Genomic DNA, 14,440 nt, shown 5'->3' on the forward strand with positions numbered 1-14,440 from the left:
AGCTGCACAAACCATACTTGGGGAGGCTGGTAACCATGTTCCATGGCTAGGAGTATCTTTAGCTTGGTAGCAATGAGCAGACAGCAGTTCCCAGGCTTGGGAAACATTTTGCACTTGCACAGGTATTGCATACAAAAAGTCATGATGATGGGGAACAAGAGGCCCTGACCATATTCCACAGCATGTGCCACTCCTCTACCAAGACAACCCGCTGCTAACGAGTAAACATGCCCACCCGCACATGTTCATCAATACAGTTCTGTTGTTCCATAGCTCAGGCAGTCAGTTCTGCAAGCTTGTTCATGGTCTCAGCGGTAGCTGTAGGGTGTCCTAGGGTCGCTGCTGTGGTGGTGGCTGCCGACATCAGGGCAATGCTGGCTACAATGGTCGATGTTATGTCAAAGTCTCTTTTACGCCTTATCAGGACAAAAGAGGCCTCTCAGTCAGTCCCAATAGGCACAGGCAGGATTCTGGGCAGCCGCATGACAACAGCAGTATTACCATTGTCATTTCAGCATGCTGTTAGGATGCAGCTGACCTCGGTGCAATTCATTTCAGAGACGTTTTCTATATGTAAGAGAAAAATGGGGGGAATGACACAGGCAGACACGGGTTTCAAATTCAGGGAGCTAAAGTTCACCCATGAGAGCGAGCCCCCAAATCCAGAGGAGTGATAGAATTAATAATTTCCATAGTAATAATCGCCTCCCATAATAAAAAAAGGGGGGGCATGCAGTGCATGCCCATACCCCACAAAGCTGCCACATAGAAAAGGCGGGAAATATCGGACTTGGTGCTCATAGGAGAAAGAAAAGGAGGGGTGCTTAACAACATACTAATATGTAATATATAAAGGCCTAATATACTTGCTTGTCCTGTCAATCTTCCGACTCAAATGCCATCACCATGGCCAGTACCTGAGCTTTCACAAGACTCTGCAGCAGGAGCTTGCCAGACAAGCCTCTCAGGAATCCACCTCGGACCATTTTCATTTTCTGGGAAAACACAAACTGATCCTCGCCCCCATATGAGGGCGGCATCTGGGCCTTGTCACTGACCACTGAAGGATGCCCTACTATCCTTCCACATCACATAACCCTTCTGCTTCTGATGCGGATTCCAATGACGATCTGCAGCAGACCATCCTTCAGCATCCAATGTTAGTAAATTTAAGATAAATAATACAAGGTTCAGATGATCTCGGGAAGTGCTATACTCCCTTTTTTGTTTTAATATGGTAATCCTTAATAGTACAGATGGCACATTCCACAATACCTTGTCCTTGAGGATTATAAGGAATACCTGTAATTAGTTGTATATGGTGGGAGGCAGCAAAATCACAAAACTTACTGCTAATATAGCAAGGGTCATTATCGAGTTTTAATAACTTTAGGAGATCCCAAGATGGAGAAATATGCATAGCAATGGGCTAGAATGTGCCTGACTTGTTCCCCTGTCTGAGGAGTAGCTAGAATAAATCCAGAGCAAGTATCGATAGTAACATGCACATACTTTAGTGTCCCAAACTCTGGGATGTGTCACATCCATTTGCAAATAATCTTAATGCAATTCAATTAACTTAATCAACTGTCTCCACAAAAAGGGAGATAAATCTGTTGGTATTCTTGAGCCTCATAAGAATACCAAGGGAAGCCCTAGAATTTGAAACTTTTGAATTCTTGGATGCCTTTCTAAGGATGGCTAAAAACATCTGGACCATAGAAATTTTGGGGGGTTTAATACAATTCTGAAAGTGTTCAAATTCCAAATAATTAAACAGAGAAATAAGTTGTATTTTATCTGGGGCTGTAGCTAATCCTGCCTCAACTGAAGGGAGAGACACTGAAGTTGCTCCTGTAAATCTTTCACAGCTGTGCCCAGGTTTAACAATACCAATGGCACAGGTGGTGCAGAGGGCTCTGTGCCTGGCCAAAACAGATTTTTGCTCAGCACATGCTCTATGGGCATATCCTCTATGGGTGGAGGATCCTTGGAAAACTCACTTCCATCCTCTTCCCCTTCCTCCTTCTCTTCAGAAGAGGACCCCGAATCTACTTTGTGCAGTTTCTCCACACTTTGTCTGGTCTGGGGTTCCTTATCTTTTTTTTACCCTGGTTTGGGGTCGCCTCTATCTTCCTACTCTGGCTTGGAGTTTTTTCTTTCTTACCCTGATTTGGAGTTCCTTCTTTCTTACCCTGGTTTGCAGTTCCCTTCCCCTTCTTATGGATTATTTTTCAAGGAAGGGTTGCACCTCCACTTGAGAGGATGACAAAGTATTTTTTACCAAGTGCCAGAGGAAAAAGATGGCTACAAAGAGAGCAAACCATGGGAATATGATGCACACAGTTTGAACGAACTTTTACGAGGCCTTAGCTTAGTGTCGGTGCCTTGTGGCTGGAGCAGACCTCTGATTCCCTTAATCATCTGCACTTTTTCGAGTTTCTGCCCCATGATAAATTTTATTTATGCCCCTGCAAAATTTTTAAACTTGCCTCTGGATTTCCGGAGTCCCTCACATTATCCCTCATGCCCCAGGATGGAGAGAATGTCTTGCGATGAAATCATTAATGCCCCTCCAGAGTTCCAGGGGTCCTCAGATCGTCCTTCATGCCCTAGGACTGGGAGAGGGTCTGGGGATGAAATTATTTATGCCCCTGCAAAATTTTTAAATTCTAAACTTACCTTCATAGGTCCAAGGGTCTCTCAGATTGTCCCACTTGCCGTGTCCTGTGTTAGGCGCCATTTGTTCCAGCCAGCAGAGTCAGTAACGTAGACACAGAGAGGGTCTGGGGATGAAGCACCGACAGGAGACCAGCGATGGCAGAAGTCTCTGCGAAGTCTCGCTCTATTGCTCCTTCATCTCTCCTTATATACTCTGCCCCCCACACACGTCCTAATTTAGCCAAGATATTGGATACAGATGAGTCCAATTAGTCTAGGTGTTTTTAGCCACAAACCCAGTTCCTATTCCTGCCCAGGCTAAGGAGCGCTAATCAACTCCTTAGCCCACAACAGGAAAGCAGTGGAGACAATGCTGTGTTGTCGCAGTGATCAGACAACCCAGTGGCATTCAGCAAGCAGCAATCTGAGCTCCACCTGCAACTGAAGCTCCATCAGCAGTCAAATGGAAAGTGGAGTTCATCAGGAGCTCAGGAGGTGAACCCAGCCAAAGAGCTGCCTCACCCACTGATTTTTTTTTTTTTTTTTTTTTTTTGACAAGGAGCAAAGAGAGAACCGCAGATCCCAAACAGGTGGTGCAGGAACAGGGTGGATTTCACAGCTCAGACCCAACCTTATTGGGCACCATTTTGTGTAGGTAGGCAAAAGCTATGGGACAGAACTGCACACACACTCAGCTGGAAGTGAACTCAATTCTGGCTCATTACAGTGTGGCCAAGGCTATGAGACTACAGGGAGAACAGTGAGCTGCATGTGTGCTGAGCTCAGTGCATTGCACTAATCCCACAGGGGAAATAACACTGGCTTTGGCATTTCTACAGGTCAAACTAGATACACATGGTTTTCAGACCTAATGGCCAACAGGTTGTGGCAAAATCGGCACCACCAACAACCTACTGTGTAATTCCTGGTGTCTCCCTAACCCTGGGAACTGCTTGAGCTGCAACTGGGAGAGAGTTTGTAGAGATAACAGTGAAGCCCCCGCACAGCATCACAGGAGGTAGAGAGTAGTGAGCCAGGAGCTGAGAGGTTATTGAGATCGTGGTGGGAGCCTAATATAAAAGCCCAGACCTGAAACTCACTGGAGGGAGTGGCACAAGTGACTGCAATCAAAGAACTGTTTACCAACTGCAATAAGTAAAATCGGACTGTAGACCTGTGGGTAACATAGCTTAGAAACCTGACCCAAGGAGAAGAATTTGATAACCAGAAGTACAATGACCAAGAGCAACAGAAGAGACAGAGACACAGTGAATATTACTGAAGACTTCCTGCAAAGAAGCAAAAGCCTTTGCCAACCTCTGAGTTAACTGAGGAAGACACTGAGAAAATGGAGGATATTGAATTCAGAAAATTCGTTATAAATCTTCCTACCAACAATGAGAAGCGCATACAGGAGTTCAAGGAATTTAAAAAATATGTCACACGGGAAATAGGAACCCTGAAACAAAATCAAGTCTCAATAGAGCAAATTAAAAATTCAGTGGAAAATCTCAATAGCTGAATGAAGCAGAAAAAAGGAATTCCAGAATTAGAAGATATTTCTAGTCACAATGGGGAAAGAGTCAAAAAGCTGGAAGCAGAACTAGGTCAAGCTAAAAAAACAAAGTATCCAAGAATTAAGCGACACTATTCAAAGGCCAAATAGAAGAGTTATGGAGGTCCAGAAGGTGCAGAAAGAGAAGCTGGATTTAAACATGTATGTAACGAAATAATAAAGAAAAACTTCCCTAATCTGGACAAAGAATAGGGAAACAGCATCCAGGAGGAGCCCAGAGCCCCCAACAGGATTGACTAAAAACGATCTTCACCGTGAAGCATGATCATTCTGAGTAAAGGAAAACAGCTCCTTGAATGCATTAGGGAAGCATTTCTCATCTGTGTGTAGCTTTATCCCTAAACTTTTGGTTAGCCACTGTTGACTTTTCCCTCTCAGGAAATGCAGCTTTCAATATGGCAGTCACCTGCTCTCATTCTAAGTTTACTCTATCAGGATCACTTGTGTGACAGCACCCAGTATTAAATGTCCTTTGAATTAGTACATTACTGGAACACTCACTACTAACGTGATATGTTGCCAATAATTCTAGTATCTTCTCAGTCCTATCACAGCTAGAAGATGTTCTAATCATGTAACTAACACAGGCTGATACTCATCCTTTTAATGGCCATCTTGAATGGTGATAATGGGATAAGGGTATATTTTTTTACTTCATCTCAAAGATGTTACTATTGATCTGACATGAGAAAGGCTGCAACAGATTTACCAGCTAATAGGATCCTTGAGAACCACATCATGAAGTAGAGTATAATTATTTGTGTTGTATGCTTCTACCTCCCTGTGCTGACTGACTATGTGTTAAATGTGACTACTCAACACATAATCACTCTTGAAGCTTCCTTTGCTGTTTCCCAGGGTGGGCATTTTCAGAAAGTAGGAAACAGAGGTACAGCTTAGATTCCATCCAGGCACTCCAATTTGGGATGCGAAGGTGGATGCTGTACCAAAAATCCACAGCAAATGTACTCTGGATCTCTCATCCTGCACATACACATTTGACTTTCATTTGCTCATTTTCTTTTTCACATCTTAAACTCTGGTAACCACTGTTGAAATTTTTAAGTGTATAAATGTGTCATTTTTTTGTATTTCATGTATGATCAACATAATACAATGCTATTCTTTCTATATCTACTTCATTGCTTTGTTTCACGTAGACATGTTGCAGCAAATAACAGGCTCTCCTTTATTTCTTCAACAAATAATATTCAATTGGGTATATATACAGCTGGTTTCTTATATATGCCTCAATTGGTGGAAGTCACAGTCTTCAAAAACCGGCTATTGCTAATAATGCTGCAATAAACATGAAAGAACAAGTATCTTTAGGATGCCAGAGGGATTAGTGGATGATGTGACAGTCTACAGTCAATTTCCTAAGGATCCTCATACTGTTTTTCATAAAAATTGCATATTCCCACTAAAAACGTGTGAGTTTCACAGTCTAAAAAGCTTTCTATCTCTTTTTTATAATAACTATCCTAACAGATGTGAGGTGGTATTTCACAGTGGGCTTGATTTGCATTTCCTGGTGAGCAGTAACACTGAGCATCTTGTTGTATATTTGTTTATTTTTGAATCATTTGGGGGAGAAATGTCCATTTGCATTTTCTGCCCATTGCTATTGTATTGTAGGATGTCTAAAAAATTTAGACATTAACCCCTTCTTATACCTGCCCATTGCTATTGGATTGCAGGATGTCTAAAAAAAATTAGATATTAATCTCTTCTTATACCTGACTGTATTTGTAGGTTATCCTTTTATTATGTTGATTGTATTCTTCACGTAATTTTTCCCTTTGATATAGTCCATTTATTTATTTTTCCTTTTTTAGCCTGAGATTTTGGTGTGATACACAAGAAATTGATGACAAAGTCAATGTTGATGAGATTTCCCCTAAGTATTCTTACAGGAATCTATCGCTTCAGGTTTACACTTAGCTCTTTCATTCAGTGTGAGCTTATGTTTGTTTATTGTGTAACACAGAAGTCTAATTTCATTAGATTGCATTTGGAAATCTTCCATTCAGCCACTGGTTCACTCCCCAAGAGGCCACAACGGCCAGAGCTGTGCCCACCCAAAGCCAGGAGCCAGGAGCTTCTTTTGAGTCTCCCATGTGGTTGCAGTGTCCCAACGGTTTGGGCCATCCTCAATTGCTTTCCCAGGTCACAAGCAGGAAGATGGAAGAGAAGCAGGTCCGCCGGGACACGAACCAGTGTCCATATGGATCCCAGAGCACCCAGGCTAATTTCTAGTCATAGCTATTGTAAGTTTAGCTATTATAAATATGACAGTACAGGTAACAGTGATTTTTATTTGTTTTCCCTAATGCTTGTGAGCATCTTTCATGTATCTGTTGGTCATTTGTATTTCATTCTTTAAAAAATGTCTGTTCATCTTTCTCCATTTCTTAACTGAATTGTTTACTTCATTGTTGTTGAGTTTCTTGAACTCCTCATGTATTTTTGGATATTAATTGTGTATCATATGTATAACTTGTAAATATTTTCTTTCATTCTGGTGATTACTTCTGTATTGAGTGTTTCCTTTGGTGTGCAGAAGCTTTTTGACTTAATCTAATGCTATTTGTTTAAAATTGCCTTTTCTGCCTATGATTCTGAGATCTTTTTTCAAGAACTCTTTGCCTGCTAATGCATCACAGCATTTCCCCCATCATTACAATACACTGTGAGTTAATTTTTGCAGAAGGTGCAAAGTAGAGCTCTTATTTCACACGTGTGCTTACAGATTCACTTTTTGCAACACCATCTGTTGAAGAGGCTGTCCTTTCTCCAGCAAGTGATTTTAACTGTATAAGTTGTTTGTGGTTGCACAGATTTATTTCTAGAGTTTCTGATCTGTTCCATTGGTCAATATTTTCAGTGCCAGTATCAACCCGCTTTAATTATTCTGGCCTGATTACAAACTGTGATATTTCCAGTTTCAGTTTTATTGTTAAGGATTGCTTTGGTTATTTGGGATCTCTTATGATCCCATGTGAGAGCATCTTTGTTATTTTAATGGGGGCCAAAGTGAAACGGTGAATTGCTCTGGGTGGGTTGGACATTTTGATAACATTCATTCATTCTTCCAATTCATGAACATGAATGGTTTTTTTCCATTTTTTGTGTCTTCTGTTTATTTCATTATCATCGTAATTTTCATTGTGGATTTTTCACATCCTTGGCTAAATTAATTCCATGGCATTTTAACTTATTGTAGCTGTTGTGATTGAGACTGATCTTGCATGTTCTTTCTCAGACAGAGCACTGTTTTTCTGTGCAAAGGCGATTGATTTTTGAGTAATAATTTTATGTTCTACAACTTTGTCAAGCTCTCAGGAATCTTAATAATCTTTTTTTCTTTTCTTATTTATTTATTTATTTATTTATTTATTTATTTATTTATTTCATGATACAGCTCCATAGACTCAGAGATTTCTACTTTCACCCTCCCCTCACCCCATTCCCTCCACTGATTCCTCCTATATTATTGCCATAGTGTAGTCCTTCAGCAATAGTCACAAGTCCAACATTCTGTTATTTCAGTGTATTCTAACATTGTAGGTATAGACAATGGTAGAAATCGCAGCATCCTATTATCAAGAACTTTTGGTTCCGCTTGGTATAGGATTATATCATCTGCAAATAGCGATAATTTGAATTACTCCTTTTCCATCTGTATCATTTTGATTTTTGGTTTGCTTGCTTGCTTTTGTTTTTCATTTTTTGTCTATTGAGAAGTGGTGAGAGTGGCCATCCTTGTCCGGTTAGAAAATTGGAAATGCTTCTAGCATTTTCCTGTTTCATATGATTCTGGCTGTAGCTTTGTCATATATTGTGTTGATTCTGTTCAGATATGTTCCCTGTATAGAAAATCTGCTTACGTTTTTTTTTATGATGAGAGGATATTGTATTTTATCAAATGCTTTCTCTGCATCTGTTGAAATAATCATATTTTCATCCTTCAAATTGTTAATGTAATGGATTTCATTTTTTGATTTGCAGATGTTAAATCATCCCTACACAACAGGTATCAGCCCCAATTAGTATGGGTGAACAATCTTTATAATGTGTTGATGGATTTTATCAACCAGTATTTTGTTGAGGATTTTTGCATTTATGTTCAAAATGGATATTGGTCTATATTTCTTTCTTTGTTGTTGGTTTTTTTCTGGTTTTAGAATTAGTGATGTGGGCCTCATAGAAGGAATTTGAGAGCATTCACTTCCTTTCAATTGTTTTGAATACTTTAAGAATTGGAATTTGTTCTTTAAAAGTTTGGTGGAATCCAGCAGTGAAGTTATCTGATGCTGGGATTTTCTTTGTTGAGAGGGTCTTCATTACTAATCCAATCTCCATCTGGGTGATTTGTCTATTTAGATTCTCTATGTCTTCTTAACTCATTTTTGGCAGATTCTTTGTATCCAGAATCTACCATTTCTTCTGATTTCAAATGTATTTGTAGTAATTTCTAATGGTTCTTTTTATTTCAGTGGTATCCATATAATATCTCCTTTTTCATCTCCTTTTTGTTAATTTAGATCTTCTACTCCCCAACCCTCCTTTTTTGTAGCTGATTCACTAGTGTTTCAAATTGTTTGTTTGCTTGCTTGTTTTCTTTAAAAGACAGTTGTTCACTGCATGTATCTATTGTATGATGTTTTTGTTTTGATTTTTGGTTTTTCTTTCTAACTTTTACTGTTTCTTTCCTCCTGATTTGGGGTTTCGTTTGTCATTGCTTTTCTAGATCTTTGAGATGCATTGTTTGATGAATTGTTTGATGTCTTTCCAATTTCTTGATATAGGTCCTACAAACTTCTCTCTTAACACTACTTTTGTTGTGTTCCATGTTTTCACAAATTGTATTGCAATTTTCATTTATTTCTAAGAACTTTTTATTTACCTTTCCATTTATTTCATTTTATGGCATGTTGTTTTGTCTTCTATATATTGTTTTTGAGGCCTGCTTAGTATAGAACAGTCCTACAAAAAGTTTCATGCAGGTGAAAAGAATGTGTATTCTAAAGATGTGGAATGAATTTTTCGTCAACACCTAGACACATGGTAATAGTATGCAACAATGCAAATAAACATGGTACTCATCTTTTAGGAAAGAATTAACAGTGGTTTTATAGATCTCTGTTATTCATAAGAGAGACTACTTCAAACTCTAGAGAGAGGTGAGCTCTCAGGTCAAAAAATAGGCATTAAGCATTATTCCAGAAGGGCAGGAATTGGGGAGGATGAATTCTGACAAGCATTACAAGATCCTTTTGCATTTCCTGCTTGCCATCCTTTAGTTCACATTCCATTTAGACTGAAATGGCTTCCACCCACAGGCTGTGCAGAAGTAGCAGCTGCTGAAGAGTGTCTGTGGGTGCCTTGCTGGCTGAGCCGTCCACATGTTTTAGTGGTTGATTGCCTTCTACATGACTGTGGAGTTCTCATGTTGGATCAGAGCTGCCATAGTGTTCTCCAGGCAAGGCACTGCTCCACAGATGGTAGAATTCAGTTAACTTCTCTCCCAGATTACTGAAACCTGATAGTGAGAAAAAAAGGGGGGAGGGGGAATAAATGTTGCATTCTCACTTATTGTGTTGCTGGGTTTGTATATCCCTCTTTGAAAACCTCAAAATCCCTATTTTGTAGTATTATTTTTCATTTGTATATCTCCTAATAATAGTGTTTCCTTTTCCTATTTGATGTTTCTGCTAAAACACCCCATTCTTAAATTGTAATTTAATTACTAATTACATGCTGGAGACCCTCTCCAGCTAGAGCTCTAGAAGGATGTGTGGAAAGAGAAGATTCTAGTAGTAGACGCCAAATAAAATTGTCAGCTTTATTTATACCAAACCCTACCCAACCATGCATTGTTAAAAGATTTCAAGTATCATGGTTTAAGGGCAAAATTTTTTACAATACATTTCTCCTTCCCAGAAAATATCCATTTATTATCACAAGCCATTAACCTCAGACCCACAATTGCTGGTTTAGAATTATGTGATCAATAGCTTATGGAATTGCAAGGTAATAAACAGCTTACAGGGCACAGGTTACACATGTTTTTCCTCTTTGAAAATCCTAAAAACTCTTTTTGTAATATTTTATTTTATTATTTTCATTCATTTATCTCCTAGTAATAGTGTCTCTTTTTACCTATTCAGTGTTTCTGCTATGATACTCCATACTTAAATTGTAATTTTATTACTACTTGCACATAATAAGATGGGGGACTTCCTTGGGAAATGTTTCTCCTTTAAGAAAACAAGATGACTCCAGTAGTTTAAATTATTTGAAAGGACAGCACTCAACAGAAGGAGTTGGAGTCTCCCATGTCCCGATGAGCTTGCACCATTGTAGCTCTTTTACTATAAATAACTGTAACGCAATCACATAGTTCCTCATTGGAAATCAGCCTTGTGGCCATTACTTCAGGTATGTGGTATCCATTTCTATCTAGGCACAGCATCAAATGTTAACTACTTCAGCTGTATGTTCAAGTCCAGCCCTTCCTAAATCCTCCTAGAGAGACAAACCAATGGCTATAAACATTGCTGGTTGAGCTAGAATAGGAGTCCTTGTTTCCAGGACTTCTCAAATAATTTCAGAAGTGAGGCAGAGATTGGCAATAAGGAAACTTATAAAGTTCAATGAAGGAATATATCTGATGGATCGGTTGGGCAGTTTGGCACAGGCAGGTTTTTTATAAGTCTGGAACAAACCTTTTCTAGAAGGATCAGATACGTTAGATCATATGGCTTGGGCAGAAACAGCACTCTTATTACAGTTATATGTGCTTAGAAGATTAATTTTCCCTGGGTCCCATCAAATAGAAGGCTCTCCAATTCAAACAAGAAACAAGTTAGAACATCATATCCTGAATGCATTATGAGAATGTATTTATAGTAAAAGAGTCAGAATGCACTGGTACGAGTACAATGTGCAACAACCTCTCTGTTATTGTAGCGGATATAATCTGGCATTTTATAGATCATGAGCCTCTGAATATTCATGAGATTTTTCTCCTAATCTCTGGCATTCATGTTTTTCTTCTTGGACATCCAGAATATGTGAAATCTCATGCTTAACAAATCCAATCAGTAAGATGATATTAATAGGGTGTACCACCCAGATGTTCTATAGAAAGTTCAGATAATCAGTCTCTGTGCTCTACATTGTATCAGAGATCAAGAAAATTAAATTCCCAATTAAGAGATTGAATATTGTTCTATAGAAACAAAGTGTTTTTATACACTTTGTTGTTACTAAAAATTGTGAACACTAATAGACTAGGTAAGTAGTAGAGTAAAAAGAAAAGGTCTATGACAAGTTGGGTCAAGGAGCAACCCAAACCTGTTTTGAATGGAATCTGTTGGATGCCAAGTCAGTATTATTTTCCAATGCAATGCATTGAGTTGGAAGTGAGTTCTCTCCTGTCTCAGCAGATGCACAGATCGCTGTTATCAGCCCCAGAACTTTTGCCACAGAAGTTAAAGTGGCAACTGATGTGGCACTAGCGGGGAATTGAGCCATGAAATCCACCCTGTTCCTACACTTGACTGCTTAGGCTCTACCACTCTGTGTCTGTTCATAATGTGATTTTAAATGCTCATTGGGACCCATGGTTTTGTGTTTAGGTTCACCTCCGGAGTTCTCAGTGATCTCCCTTTCTTACCTGGGCATCAGTGGGGCTCCGATCACCACTGGGGTAACTGCTCACTGCAGCACCGAGCCACTCTATTGCTTCCCCGTGTCCACAAGTCTTCGGTGTCCCTCTGCCATCAGCCTGTCCTCTCCTACAACCCAGGATCATGCCCTCTCTGCTTCTCCTCAGCTAATCCTTCTTTATTCATTTTAACCTGTCCTTACCCTATTCTACCAATTTGCTGAGCCCAAATATTTTGCAAGTTGTGGAAATGTGGCAATAGGAGAAGTTTCCTTAGGGCTTCTTTGGTGACCCTTCCCAATGTAGTGGAGAAAGCGTCTAAAAGTTTTAAGGTAGGCATGAGTGAGAAAATCAGCCTGAGGTGATAAAATATGTTTGTAACCTCTTGATTATTCCCACAGAGGGAACAGTGGCCAGCAGGACTAGGCAGATTTTGAGACACCAGAATGAGGGTACTGGGAATCCAGATGGAAGTGTATGTGGCCCCTGCAGCAGGTGGGCAGTGTCCCAGGTTGGCATGCCAACAGATGGGGTCTGAGGACCTCTGCACAATAATACACAAGACCCAGAAAGGCAGGTTGAGCCCCAAGCCACATGCCACTCTGCCTAAAGAGCAAGTTCTGAAGACCAGGTTTGGGGACCAGGCTTGTGGGCATGGGGGCTAGGAGTTGTCCAAATGAAGGGGCTGATGGAGATGTGTGGGAGGGAGAACTGCTGCAGTAGAACATTACAGGTGAGAAATGACTTCTGGGGAACTTCCACTGACCAGACCTCTGCAATTGTGGATAAACAAGAGGGCTGGGACTGGGTGGTTTGGAGGAGGGAAACCCTAGGACCTATCATGGTCAGACCAATGCATTTACCCTAATAGGAAGCCTTAATTGAGCCTGTTGTTATCTATCGCCACCTACTGGCACACAAAAAGCTAGGGCTGTGGGGCTTGCCTGGAAATGTGGCAACTGTCCTACCCAATTCACTATCTACCAGTGACTATGAAGGAATGGAGTGGACACGTTTGGCTGAGCCATGACACTAACCGGCACATGACAGAATTACCTCTGAGGGCAGATTCTGTGGGGAATTTGTGAGCTCACCCCTGTGGAACTACAATATCCATCAGTTTGCTCGAGGGATGGGAAGTGCTGACAGCTGAGCTGTGCATGACCACGGAACTTACCAACACTCATGGGAACTGCAGTTGGGAACAGTCCAGGCTGGTCCAGGTTGCAGAAGCTGAAAATAAACCCGTGAATTGGATGTAGAGTGAGGTGGACTGAAACATCCACCACCAAACACAAAAGCCAAAACTAGGAGGGGCAGGGGACAGACTATACCAGGTAATGACTTAGTACCTACTGACACATATGCCCTCCAGGCCTGGGAGTAGCTTGATGGGGCTACTTGGGGAACTGCTGTCCTGGGCTCTAGCTTCTGCTGGTGAGCACAAGAGTTGGTCTGTGACCAGGCAAAGCTGTTCCATTTGTTGACAGCTACGTGTAGACTCGCTTGAGAAGTGGATCAAGCAAGGCCAGGCCAAATCATAGCACACCACCATGCACAGGAGCCAGAAGGGAGTGTGGGCCATACTGACTTGGCTGTCACTCCCACTGATTTACCTGAAAGCCTGGGATAGAGACAGGTTGGCCAGGCCTAGGCTGCAGCACCTACTGACAAGAGTTGGGACTGAACCTGGGCTGGGCCAGGTTAGCCTGAAGCATTCAATGGCAATGGCCAAGATGAAGAATAGGCCATGCCAGGCTGGGTCAGAGAAAACGTTGGCATGTGCAAGATCTGTGGCTGGGAGTGGTTCTGGTAAGGGAGCTAAGGGGATGCCCTGGCTGGGCTGCAGTTCCCACTGGTGAATGCAAGAAACAAGAATGGGGACAGACCAGACTGAAAATGGCTACAACACTCCTTAGCATGTGTGTGGGTTGGATCTCAGGATGTGCCAGACTAGGTTAAGCTCCAGCACCTGTTGACACTCGAAAGAGTCAGAGTGAATGTGGGATGGGGTGAGCTAGGTCACAGAACCTGCAGATAAACATGGGAGCCAGGTCTGGGGGTAGACCAGGCAGGCCTGAGCTATAGCACCCAACAGTGAGAGCTAGAATGTGTGTGGGCAAGACCACAGTACATGCCGTTGAATATCAGGACTGGAGGTGGACCAATCTTGGGTTACAATGTTACTGACTAGTTCTGTGATTTTAACAAGTTATTAAATCTTGCTGTAACATTGGAGTAAAAATATGTGCAATAAGGAAAAGAAGGGAAAATTAATAGGACAAAATTATCATCAAGTTAATCAGAAGTGCAAGGAGTAGAAGCTAGCCTCCTTATTATTTATTGATGATAAAACAGTAAATACTGTGATTTGGTTCAGGTTCTGAAAATTCAAAACTGTGTGATAAGACATTGACATTCAAACAGGGCACTTAGAGTTTTCAGTTCTAAGCATGAGAAAGGAGAAGTCCTCTCTGAATTTAGTATTCAAGCCAAGCAGACAACGAGCTAGTTATTGATGAGGCTTT

The sequence above is a fragment of the Ochotona princeps genome, chromosome 2 (genome assembly GCF_030435755.1).
Source record: "Ochotona princeps isolate mOchPri1 chromosome 2, mOchPri1.hap1, whole genome shotgun sequence".
NCBI classification, from domain to species: Eukaryota; Metazoa; Chordata; class Mammalia; order Lagomorpha; family Ochotonidae; genus Ochotona; species Ochotona princeps.